The sequence below is a fragment of the Cryptomeria japonica genome, chromosome 8, assembly GCF_030272615.1.
Source record: "Cryptomeria japonica chromosome 8, Sugi_1.0, whole genome shotgun sequence".
Classification (NCBI taxonomy): domain Eukaryota; kingdom Viridiplantae; phylum Streptophyta; class Pinopsida; order Cupressales; family Cupressaceae; genus Cryptomeria; species Cryptomeria japonica.
The window spans coordinates 217,227,526-217,241,152 of record NC_081412.1 but is presented as its reverse complement, the minus strand read 5'-3'; positions in this window follow the sequence as shown (position 1 = coordinate 217,241,152).

Below are 13,627 nucleotides of genomic sequence, written 5' to 3'. Positions count from 1 at the left end.
AAGTTCTTGGAGACGATTAACTTGATACTCTTCATCTAGGATTAAGCCTTTCAAAGAGACTCTGAGAGATGGGATCTCTACCTCCAGGGGTAAAATAGCCTCTGATCCATAAACCAATGAGTATGGTGTTGCTCCAGTAGGTGTGCGGATGCTAGTTCTGTATGCCCAAAGTGCTGGATTGAGTTGTACATGCCAATCCTTGCCTGCATCATTCACTATTTTCTTGAGGATTTTCAGTATTGTCTTGTTAGATGCTTCTGCTTGACCATTTCCCTATGGGTAATATGGTGTAGAGAACCTATGTTGGATTTTGAATTTTTCACATAGTTCCTGTACATCTTGATTTTTGAAAGGTCGTCCATTATCTGTAATGATTGAATTTGGAATACCATATCTGCAGATTAGATAATTGAGGATAAAAGAGGCAATTTGTTTCTCGGTCACTGTGGTCATGGGAATTGCTTCTATCCATTTGGTAAAGTACTCTATTGCTATTATAATGAACTTGTGTCCATTTGAAGATGAAGGATGAATTTTGCCAATGAGGTCCAGTCCCCACTGACAAAAGGGCTAGGATGTTGTAAATGGCTGCAGTTCTTGTGCTGGTGCATGTATCAGATTACCATGGATTTGGCATTTAGGACATTTCTTGGCAAAGTGATATGAATCTTTCTCCATTGTAGGCCAGTAGTATCCCATCCTTAGAATCTTTTTAGCAAGAGTAGTGCCACTTGAATGTGTGCCACAAATACCTTCGTGAAGCTCATGTAAAGCAGAATCAGAATCATTACGATCAAGACAACGAAGAAGAGTACCATCGAGACCTCGACGATATAAAGTATCAGCGGTAAGGGTATAATGGGCAGCTTGTCAGATAAAATTACATTTTTGGTTATGGGATTGGTCAATGGGTAAGATATTGTGTTTGAGGTAGTCATATATTGGTCCATATAATGGAGAATCGGAACCAGTCAAGGCATAGATAACATGGGATTTAGAGTGGTCATAGGTGGGGGAGAACAGTTGCTCTACCAGGAACTCATAACGACTCTGTTGCTCTGGAATTTGTAGTAATGAAGCGATAGTAGCCATTGCATTGGCTGCTTTGTTGTTCAACCTTGGTATTTGCTCGAAGGTGATGTGCACAAAATATTGTTTGAAGTCATCCACCATTCGCTTGTAGGGTAAGAGCTTGTCGTCCTTTGTTTGATAGTCATTGTTGATTTGATGGACAACCAGTTGTGAATCCCCATAAACTTTTAGCTCTGTGATTTTCCATTCTATGGCCATTTTGATGCCTATGACCAGTGCCTCATATTCAGCCACATTATTGGTGCATGGAAACATAAGTCTGTATGATCTTGGTATAGTGTGTCCTTCAGGAGTGATGAATAGAATACCAGCACCGGAACCATGTTGTGTATAGGATCCGTCAAAGTATAAGGTCCATTGTTTGGTAGAAAGAGCAAGAACATCTCTGTCTGGAAATTCAACCTCCATGGTGTGCTTTCCTGGTAGGGGTGCTTCGGCTAACTGATCTGCAATTGCTTGTCCTTTGATGGCTCATCTTTCTGTGTATTGGATGTCAAATTCACTGAGAATCATGACCCATTTAGCCAATCGACCGGTAAGAGCTGCTTTGCTGAGTAGATACTTAAGAGGATCAATTTTTGCCACTAGCTTGATGGTGTGTGCTAGCATATAATGTCGGAACTTTTGTGATGCAAATACCACTATTAGGCAAGCCTTTTCAATGAATGTATAGTTGAGTTCATAGCCATTCAATGTTCTACTGATGTAATATATGGCACGTTCCTTTCCTTGTTGATCCTCTTGTGCCAATAATGCCCCTAGTGATATTTTTGTGGTTGAGATATATAAAACAAGAGGCTTTCCTGCGACCGGAGGTACTAGAACTGGTGGATTCATTAGGTACTATTTGATTTGGTAAAAATATTCTGCACACTTAGCCTCCCATTTGAACGGTACATTTTTGTGTAGTAAATGGTTAAATGGTAGACTTTTATTGGCTAGCTGAGCGATGAATCGCCTGATTGATTGAAGTCATCCTTGCAGAGATCTAAGTTGACTGATATTCTTTGGTGGTGGCATGTCCATGATGGCTTGTACCTTTGCGGGATCTACTTCAATACCCTTAGCTGAGACTATGTAGCCTAGTAACTTTCCTGATGTAACCTCGAAGACACACTTCTTAGGGTTAAGCCTGACTTGGAATTTCTCCAATCAATCAAAAATCTTTGTTAAGATGCGAAGATGTTCTGCTCTGGTGAAAGATTTAGCTAGTAATTCATCCACATAGTCTTCCATAAATGTGTGCATCATGTCATGGAATATTGTGGTCATTGCTCTTAGATAAGTGGCCCCTGCATTCTTTAAACCGAAAGGCATAACATTCCAACAGTACGTTCCCCAAGGACAGGTGAACACAGTTTTATCTTGATCTTTTGGGGCGATTTTGATTTGGTTATAGCCTGAGAAACCATCCATTAGTGAGAGCATGGCATGGCTCGCTCTGAGATCTACAATGATGTCGATACTGGGTAAAGGAAAGTCATCCTTTGGACAAGCTTTGTTGACGTCTCTGAAGTCAGTGCAGATTCTGATACTACCATCTGGTTTTGATACTGGAACAATGTTGGAAATCCATTCCACATAGTCAATGGGTCGGATGAATCCGACGTCTAATAGTTTCTTTAGTTCAGTTTTGACCATGAGTGCCACCTGTGGATTCATCTTTCATAGCTTTTGCTTGATTGGGTTAACTCCTGTAGAAATGGACAGATGATGCATGATTAAGTGTGGATCCACTCCAGGCATATCAGCATATGACCAAGCAAAGTTGATTTGTTGCTCTTTAAAGAAAATGATGAACGCTGATCTTTCTTCCTCTGTTAGAGATTCTGCAAGGTGTAGGTTCCTAACTGCTTCTATGGTACCAATGTTGATTGATTGAGTGGGCTCAATTAATATGGGTGATCGCTCATGAAAGTGCTCAGGAAGAGTGTCAAGTCTCCCATCGTTAGGTGCCTTAAAAAGGTTTTCACCCTCCGATGCATCCTTTATTTTTACTTTTTTATGATCTAGAGCTGCCATTGACTGGTTTTCAGCATTCGATCCTTTATCTGGTTCATTTTTGCGACTGAGAGACTTGGCACTCCCTGGCTTGTAGACATCGTTATTTTGCTCACTAGTAGAGCCTATTTCCGGATTTACGGTACATAGGTAATGGATAATAGGTTCGTCATTTGGGAAAATTGGTATATTATGGATTTCAGGTTCATCCCACTCGATGAGGTCAGGAAAGACAAGTGGTAAGGAATCATTAGGTGGATCAATTTTGGCTACTGTGAGTGTTAGGACAGAGTTTTCATCATGACGGTTCTTGGTTTTAAAGAAGTGCAGGATTTTGTCAAGGTCCTCGATGGTATTATCCTCTACATATACTTGCTCATAATGTTCCTATTCGCTTTCCTTGGCATCATAGATATTCTGCGGTCCAAATTCCAGAGGTCTATCTTCTATGTTATGTTCTTCTTGGGAGATAGATATAGAATCAGTATCACTAGAGAAGTCTGTAGTAGCATTGGAGCAAGTACCCCATTCATATTCATTGGAATCAGTCTCATAGGCCTCATCCCAGATTCTATCTGTGCTGTAAATAGGTATGTTGTAGGGTGAAAACAAATCTGTGATGATGGATACCATTTTGATGGTTTTTGTTGATTCTATGTCAGATCCATCCTCTACTTTCTGAATTTGTTCATAGACTGTGCTTCCTCGGGGAGGAATAACGGTATCTGGAGATGACATGATTCGTTCTGGAGATACTGGTGTCTGAATATGAGCTACTGCTGCAGCTAGGGCCTTCTTATGATTTAGAAGCTTTTCTTGATGTAACTTCTGATCTTGACATTCCCATGCCTTGCGGATTGTTTCTGCAGATTCAAAGAGTGCTTCCTGCTAGGATTCTTCTTTGTACTTTGTCTTTACTTTCCATTGAGGTTTGATAGGTAGGTGTGGCGGTCGTTTTAATAGGAACGTGAGCTTGGAACCCAATCCTGCTTTGTTTCTGCTGGGTTGTGAAGGAAGATCTATAGGTTCAGTGACTCCTTCTTTGCATTTTCCAATAGGTCCTTTACCGTCATATCCCATTTGCTTCATGATTAAGTAGCCTTTTCCATACAGGTGTGTGGGTAGAATAATGTCTAGAGTGGCTGCTCTATGATTTTCTTCCTCATCTTTGTATAACCAACTAATAACATCTTTATCTTCTGATTCATGTGCCAGAGTACCTAATTGGATGAAGGTACCATCAAATTTAGTGATGGGCCGAGTGGCCAGTTGTGTTGATGTAGTAGGCAAACCGTGTGATCTAGGTGAGGTTGGCAATTTGGCCAAGCATAAAGGCTCTAGAGAGTATTCTCCTATGCCTTGGTCTTTGATTTGCATTTTCTGCTTGAAGTCTCCCCATAAGGAGTTGGATTTTGTTGTGTGTGGATCTGATATTGAAGATTGCTGCTTTTCTCTATTATGAGGAACCAAACTATCCTGGGCTACCCCCATTGTATTGCAATGTTGAAATGGATTGTGATCAGCAGATATGGAAATTTCTTGTCCATCATAAGGAAAATTGACACACTGGTGATATGTAGAAGGTATAGCTTGCATTTCATGTATCCAGGGTCATCCTAACAAAATATTATAGGTTAGATCAATATCTAAGACTTGACAAATAGTATCCTTTTGTACGGGGCCCACTTGAATAGGTAATATCACTGTGCCTTTAGAGGACCTTTCTTCATCATCATATGCTTTTATGGTAATCTTTTTGCAAGGATCAATAGATTCTTCTAAGAAGCCTAATGCACAGATAAGCTTTAAAGTACATATATTAAGGCCGGCTCCTCCATCTATTAGGACTCTCTTGACTCGGTGTTTGCAAACAATGACTTCAATATGGAGAGGAGTATTATGTGGATGACTCAATGAGGTATTGTCATGCTCTGAGAAGGTGAGGTTATGAGGTCCTGTCATATGGGCAACCATGGCTTGAAATCTGTCTGTATCCAGATTTTGAGGTACATTTGTTTCCAATAGTGCTTGTTCTAATATGTCTTTGTGCTTCGGTGATAGTTTCAGCAATTCTAGTATAGATATCTGAGCTGGAGTCTTGCGTAGTTGGCTAACCAAGTCATACTAGATTTTTGGTGTAGTAGTTACAGGTGCAGTATGTCCCTTCAAGACATATTTCTGAGTTCGGGTTGTGACATTGACAGATTCATGATCACGCTGATCTCGGATGGTGATGACATTTATTTGATGATCTTCAGCTGATATGTGATTGATGGTGTTGTTGTAGATGTGATTAATGCGAGCTCCGCGTGTATCATTTGAAGTGGATGCTCCATCTTTGTTGTAATTTGGGAGAGGATTTTTAAAGGCTTCGTGATCACCATTTGTTTTAAGTCCATCAACCGTTAAGTCACCTCGATCAATCATGTCTTGTACTATGTGTTTCAATCTCATGCACTCATTTGTTTTATGACCCTTATTGCGATGGAAATCACAATAGTGTGAATCATTCCACCAAGGTGGTTTGATTGGGGGTTCATAATTGTTGATTAGAGGCAAAGACAGAATCTTGTTTGCCAAAAGTTCTCTGAATGCAGATTCTAATGATTGTCCCAGTGGTGTGAAGATGCGCTTTTGGAAGTTGTTCGTGTTGTTGCGTGAATTGTTGTTAGGTCCTGGATTCATGTTTTTGCTTTGAGTATCATTGGTGTTGTTTGTATTGAGTTGTCCTTGATATGTGTTAGCATTTGGTGCAACATTTTTAGTATTTTTCGTGTTCTGGGGATTTCCAGATAATGCAAGCACTGGTTGCTTTGATTTAGGATCATGTGATTCGTTGTTGCCTTCGTTTCTGTTTCAAGTCCAAAAGCAAGATTTGTCCAAGTTGGTGTTGTTTTGGTTATTGTAGTTTGATGAGTTTGTTCCTTCCTTGTAAATTTTGAGTGTTGCCTTTTTGACACACGCCTCTTCCACTTGAATGCCATTTTCAATCAATTTAGCAAAAGATGGTATGCATTGAAGTTTTACTCTGTAACTCATTTCGCCGTTCAAGTTATCAATAAAGATTTCCATTTTCTCTTTTTTAGGAATATCTCAAGGATATCTGAAGACCATGCATCGCCAACATTGAAGGAACGCCATGAATGTTTCATTGTTCTTTTGCTTGGTATTACAAACATCTAGCATGGTTATGGCATGTTGGATGTTGTAGGAATAGTGGGTTATGAATTTGTTAACCAACTCATCAAATGATCTGACAGGTGGTGAGATTTTGGATAACCATTCCATGGTTTTCCCTCCCAAGCTTCTGGAGAATAACCTCATTAAATAGGTGTCATCATGAGCAAATTCAAGGCTCAGTGTGCAAAATTCGTGAACATGATCCCTGGGATCACTTTTCCCATCATATTTATCAAATTTGGGAACGTCCGAGTTCGGAGGAAAAGGCACCATGTTTAAGCTTCGGTCAAATGGATAAGGACAGATCTCGTTTAAAGAGTACCGCACTATTGTCCCTTGTTGCATATCTTGCATTTGCCTTTGCAACATTTGTATTTGTTGAGTAAGGGCCGCCAAGGGTATATTGTCTTGTCGAGGAAAAAGTTCTTGCCTTGTATTGGTTCTCAGTTGAAGAGGTGTGGTAAATGGTATATGTTGCTCTGGTGTCTCTAGCTTAGGTATACGCATTTCTGGTATGCGTTGTTCTGGAATTTGTTGTTCAAAGTTATGTTGTTCAGGTATGCGAGTTTCTTCTTCTCTGTGTTGTTCTTGATATGTATATTGTCAAGAACCAGTTTGAAAAATGTTTGGGTCAAAATCTTTTGGAAGTTTAACACCTTTACTTGTGAGCATCAACAGATATTTTTCCTTGTCATTTTCCATGAGCTTTTCGACAAGTTTTTGGAAGGAAGGATTTTCTTGACATTCCCGAAGAAGTACGTCAGTAATTTCAGGTTCTTCTATGGGTGGAACTTCAAAAGGATTTGATAATCTGTGATTCATACTTGATTCTGCGTGTGTCTCGCTTTGTTTATCTCGTTGAGAGCGAGTGACAGGCATTTTAGTAGAAGCTTTCAGTGATGAAAGGAACAAAAGCCTCTTCGATGTGTTGCTCAAGCGTTGGTGGTTCTGGTCAAGATGTGTTATATGTGATGCACTCGTCAGGCAAGAATGCTGGATTGATTTTCCTGCCTCGATTTATGGTTTGATTAAAAGTAGACTTTTGACAGTATGCTCTTGTTTTCAAGGGCTCCTTGTCAAATTTGCTAGATTTGTTTTGGATATAACGTTTGACATGATGAAGGAATACCTGATGGGATTTGAAGAGTTGACGATTGATGTATAAAAACTTATTTCTCTTGATGAATTTGGAAAAACTAGGTTGTCGTTTCTTCAACATGATGTTACGATAGAGGTTCTTTCTTCTCAGAATAAGGGGATTAGTCATGCAAGAGTGATCAATGATTTCCTTTGATTGGTTTGGATTCAGTTGATTCTTGTTTTGAAAATTTTAAATCTTACTTTATCAGAGCGAAGGTTTAGATGCCTCTTCCCGACAAAGTGTGTCAAATGATATGGATAAAAGCTTCCCGATATGGAAACTGGATTTGACGATTTGAGAATTTTAAACAACTGTTTTTGAGATAGAAATGCGTAAGATGGTAAAGAATTTTGATGACACTGATGATGAAAATTTTCCGAATTATGATAGGAGAGACATCCTCTATTGTGCGATTTGTTTAGGATTCGGACAACTTTGTTTAACACAAATTTAGCTTGAGAAAAGTTTTGAATAATTTGTTTTTGTCACTCTAGTTTGATAAAAGATGATTTTTGATAAAAAAAAGTCTTCTAAAATGTTTTTGAAATTTTTCAAAATTTTTCAGTTTTGGACTCTCTGTTTTTTGGCCTAGGATCACGTGCTAAAACAGAGTTTACATGCGCTAATAAATTTCTCTGATGCACTAAAGGAATAAGCACACGCGCTAACCTGCCCCTATACACGCGCTAAAATTTGGATTCTGGAAAATTTTTGTTTAACTGGTGAAAAATCTACGCGCTATACTAGGCCTTACACGCGCTAACTGTTGGAGTATATGCGCGAAAATATGGTTTCTACGTGCTAAGCTGTTTCTTCCACGTGCTAAAGTTAGGACTGTTTGAAATTCGTTGTTGAATTTTTTGAAAAATTTACATGCTACACTGGGCTTTACACGCGCTAGCTGTTGGAGTATATGCGCTAATTCTTGGTTCTTACGCGCTAAGGGATTGCTGCTACGCGCTAGACTGTGTTGTGGATGCGCTAAAGGATTATGATTATTTTTGCCTGAGGATAAAACACTACTGTTTTAATTTCACGCGCTAATGTGAGGTTTGGATGCGCTAATAGAAGTGTTCCATGCACTAAGATATTGTTCTTATGTGCTAGACTGCCCTGATTTTTCTGTTTGGGTGATTTCTTGAGGTTTTTGATTTTTGTTGAGAAATTTTCAAGTGCGATGGATGATTTTCTGAAGTAATAACTGCAAGCACGGCACAAAAAGTACAACCATTTTTCCTAATCTAACAAAAAGTGTATGTTCTGCGAGGATGTGTTCAAATCCCCAATGTTTTAATAGGTTTGGATACAAGTAATACACTTCAGAAAGACTCTTTATTCAAGGGTCATAAATAACATCATAACCCACTAGTCTCGATACTCCGTTAGCTCAAACAGCCGTGTCACCCCCTAGAGGGCGCCTGTTTTTTTGCCTTTTGCCAGAAATTAACCCACAGTGAATTGCTTCACAGTAGTTATCTTGGAAGATATATGGTGAGTAATCTTGGGGGCGGATTCTTCCCCACCCTTGCACTATGATGTTACAAATTTTCGGTTACTGACTTAGTTCAAAGTTTCTAATGCTAAAGTTTGTAATCAGGCTTCCCGTTCGGCCATCAGTGATAAACTCCCTCAGGAGGCTTCCCAACCTTTAGAACAAAGGCTTTACGTATCTCAAGGATACTGGGGGAAGGCTAATCACTGCGCGCAACCGTTGAAAAGGACTTTCGTCACTTTCCACATTTGATTATAGTGGGTTGGAATTCTTGGCGTCAAAGCCGTTCCCCACTTAGGTTGTTCCCTTCACACCGGCCATAAACAGCTTTAAGAGTTGATTGCAACTCCTTGGGAAGGCAGGCCTGCTAAAGGATGTAAATGCTTGAAATAATGAAAGCTGTAAGAGTGGGTTGGATTTTTGATCACCCAGTTAAGGGGAGAGCATATTCCTACCACTTTCGAGACAGAGCAATCAATTGTTCTTTTTAGCTTTCAAGACAATGATTTTATAATTTCTATTTGGAGATGTTGCTCCAACAAGCATGATGTTCATTTTAACTTTTAAAAGAAAAGATTGTCTGATCTATAGAAAAGAAATGGTCAGCAAAGCAAAATTTTCGATTTGTAGGTCAACAAAAGAAATTGTTTTTAACTTAAAATCCCCCGCTCTATCTGCAAGAAATTGTTAGCATCCTACAAGCAAACAACAAAGATAAAGCGTCAGGTGATTTGGGGGACTTCTACAAGTCTAAAATTTTAATTTGGTTACAAAATTTTTTCTTGTTTCTGTCTGTGATGCACTACAGAATTGACTGTACGTGCTACAATAAAAGTTGGATGTGCTAATATTATGCTCCTCTGCGCTATACTGTTCAATGAATGTGCTATTTTGCAACTTCGAAGCGCTGTTCTGTGGTTTGGCTGAGATCTGCAGGGAAATTTTGAATTTGATGCGCTAATGTTTGAATCGTACGCGTTGAATGAGGGACTATAAGCACTGAACTATGGATCGTATGCGCTATTCTGGTTATTATCTGCGCTACTCTATGATTTGCCCGTGTCAAGACCTGCAGGAAAATGTTAGAAGGAGTCATGTGCTAATCTGTGAGCTGCACGCGCTAAATTATAGGGCCCACGCACTAAACAGTGGATTGGATGCGCTACTCTATTTATTGGATGCGCTAAATAGTGAATTGAAAGCGCTACTTCATTTTTCCCGTGGACCTGCAAAAGTGGTTAAATTCAAAAACTGATTTGATATATGGGTTCGAGCCCCACGGTGGGCGCCAGAAATGTATGTGGGAAAATTGGGCGAATAAAACTTAATATGTGAAAATATGTTAGATACTAGTCCACACACACACACAGGACTTCTTGATGCAAGCTATGGAGTAACATAGTGTTACTCAGCTTCCCAAGGAGGGCCCCATGGTTTTCTATCTCACAATGTCCCTCAAACCAACGTTTTTGCTCTCAGATCACTGAGCAAAATGGTTTAGGGATGGCAAATATGAGAACGAGAGATGCTTTTGCTAAATTTTAGTATGAAATGGAGATTAAGCTATGTATGATTCTAAAATGTAATACACTAGATGATAAGATGATGAGATTAGTATGAATATTATCCTAACATGATATATTTAGTCTATGATTGAGCTAAAATGATAAAGAAAGTACTCTAGCATGCATATTTAGTCTAATTCCTGATCTAAAAGAGGCTAAATGATGAGCATAAAGATGATATGAAAAAGCTTGAAAGTATTTGAGCATAAGTATAATGCTTCAAATTTGAAAGATGATTGTTAGGAATGGAGGAATGAGAGCTCTATTTATAGCAAAAACAGGGCAATGGATGGTCAAGATTGAAAGGTTTAATCAAGGGTCAAGTTTGAAAGTTGGGGATCCATGTGCACAATTTGCACCAATGAAATGGTGACAAGTGTCAACATAGGGTTGGGTTGAGAGAAGAGCTTGGAGGCATTAAAGGCCTGAGAAGACCTCATGGTTATCTAAAGGCTAAGGGTCAAGTCTAGATTAGGATTACCCAATGGATTAAGAGTTAATCCAAGGATAAACCTTTGTGCAAATGATTAAGAGATAATCATGGTCAAAGCATTAATGGCTTGATGAGACCCTTGGGTTGGATAGAGGTTGAGTCAAAACAAATGTTTTAACCATGTGGGAGGGTTTGAATTAACCATTAATGGTTATTGGAGACTTTGGAGATTAAGTTGTTGAAGGTTGGAAGCTTTCAAAGGTTATCAAAGACTTTAAGGGTTTTGGTGGTTGAAGGTTGAAAACCTTTAATGGTTATCAAAGATTTTAAGGTTTTTGAGAAGTGACTTCCCTTTGCTTAGGGATGTGACAAAGTTTAAAGGAGGGTTAGGTTAATTAGAAGCGTTTAGAAGATTCTAGAAGGGATTAGAAAGGGTTTTGGGATTTTGCAAGTGGATGGGGGGAATAATAGAATTTAATTGAATTAATTTAATTCAATTTGGTTGCAATTTGGGGAAATTAAATAAATTGGATTTATTCAATTTTAGGATAACTATTTAATTAAATTTGAATTTAATTAAAAGTGGATAGAAGGGATTTAATTGAATAAAATGATTTATTCATCAAATGGATATAGTGAATTTTATTTAAATAAATTGAGTAATTTACTTAATAAAATAGAGGAATGTGGATAATTTAATTAAATTGGATTTAATTAAATAGAGAAATGAACATAAAATATTCATTTAGGAATGTGGTCATTTTTATACGTCTACAACTATACCTGGAAAGGTTACCTTTTCTTTGCTTCTTGTGATAATGTTGATTGGTTCTGAAAATGGATTTTCGTTAACAATTATCACATTTACTACATCATCAAATGTATAAGCGTAATTCACTTTGGTTTTCCCTTTGTCATTTTCTAATCGGGATGATTCACCTTTATCATAGTTTGGAAGTGGAGTTTTAAAAGCCAAGTGTGATTCATTCGTCTTATGGCTATCCACCGTGATGGTTCCATTATCAATTAGATCTTGGATAATGTGTTTTAATCTTTGACAATCATTTGTTAGGTGTCCTTTATTCTGATGATAATTGCAAAAGTGATTGTCATTCCACCAATTTGGCTTAACTGGTGGTTCATAAATTCTTGCTTTTGGTAAAATAACCAATTTGTTAGCAAGCAAAGTTTTTAGAGCTGATTCTAAAGATTCTCCAATATTTGTGAATTTTCTCTAAGGATTAGAGAAAAAGGACTTGACTTTATTGTTTTCAAGATTGTTGTTGCTTGGGATTTGATTTGATAGATTGAAAATTGGTTGTTGTTGTTTTGCAGTATTGTTATCATCATTTCCTTCATTGCTGACATTCCTATTCTTTGACCAAAACTTGGGTTTGTCATTGTTGTTGTTGTTGTTGTTGTATGAATTATTGTAAAGTTTTAGTTCTCCTTTCTTTACCATTGCGTTCTCTATTTTCAGACCATTTTTTATCATTTTGGCAAAAGAGGGAGGACATTGCATCCTTAGTCGATAACTCATTTCACTGATAAGATTATCAATGAATATGTCCATTTTTTCTTGATCAGGTACATCCCGAGGATACCTATTAAACATGAGTTTCCATAATTGTAAAAAGATCATAAAGGATTCATGATTCTTTTGTTTAACATTGCAAAGATCTAACATTGTTATTTCATTCCTTATATTGTAGGAATATTGTGAAATAAACCTATTCACAAGTTCTTCAAAGGATTTGATTCCAGATGGTAATCTTGAAAACCACTCCATTGATTGTCCATTTAAACTCCTAGGAAAAATATGCATAAGGTAAGTTTCCTCATGAGCAAATTCCATGCTCATAGTACAAAACTCCCTAACATGATCTTGCGGATCAGATTTTCCATCATATTTGTCATATTTAGGGATCTCGCAATGTTGTGGAAATGGCATCATATTCAAATTTTTATCAAAAGGATATGGGCATATATCTTGTAACGAATATTTCTTGGAGCTTATCCCATTTTGCATGTCTTGTATTTGTTGAGTAAGGTTTGATAAGGGATTATCTGCATAGTCTCTCCTTGTTTCGTCATGAGTCTTTTTGTCACTACGCTCTTTTCTTTTATCATCCCTTTCTTTCCTTGTTTCTTCGTTGTTCATATCTTCATTATTTTTATCATCTGTGTTTTGGGTGTTACTTGTCTCCGCATCTTGTTTTAAGCTTTCCATGTTAAAGTCTTGTGGTAATTTAGCTCCAGATTTTGCCAACATCAAGAGATATTTCTCTTTTTGTTTTGCCAATAATTTTTCCATTAGCCTATCAAATTCGAAATCTTGTTCCAGGTCTCTAATGGTACTATTGATAGCTTCTTCATCAACAACGGTAAATCCAAAAGTGGTATCTTCTTCCTCCATTTGTTGTTGTTTTCTAAGCTGTTCATATTGGGCTCTAGTCCAAACTAGCATGTGATTATTTCAAAGTTGTCAAAAGTTCCCAAGGACAAGGTCAATAGGTGATTATTGGTTTAGGAAGATATGCTTTATTGATCTTACCACTATTGTTTTTTCATTGGGTTAAATTGTCTCTTTGTTGAAAAGCACGTCTTTGTAGAGTTTCACCATCAAATTCTGTACCGTAGCCATGTAAGTAGTGACGAAAATGATGTAGGAATGTTCTATGTTTCAGTAAGATCTTGTGATTGATATACAAGAATCTTATTCT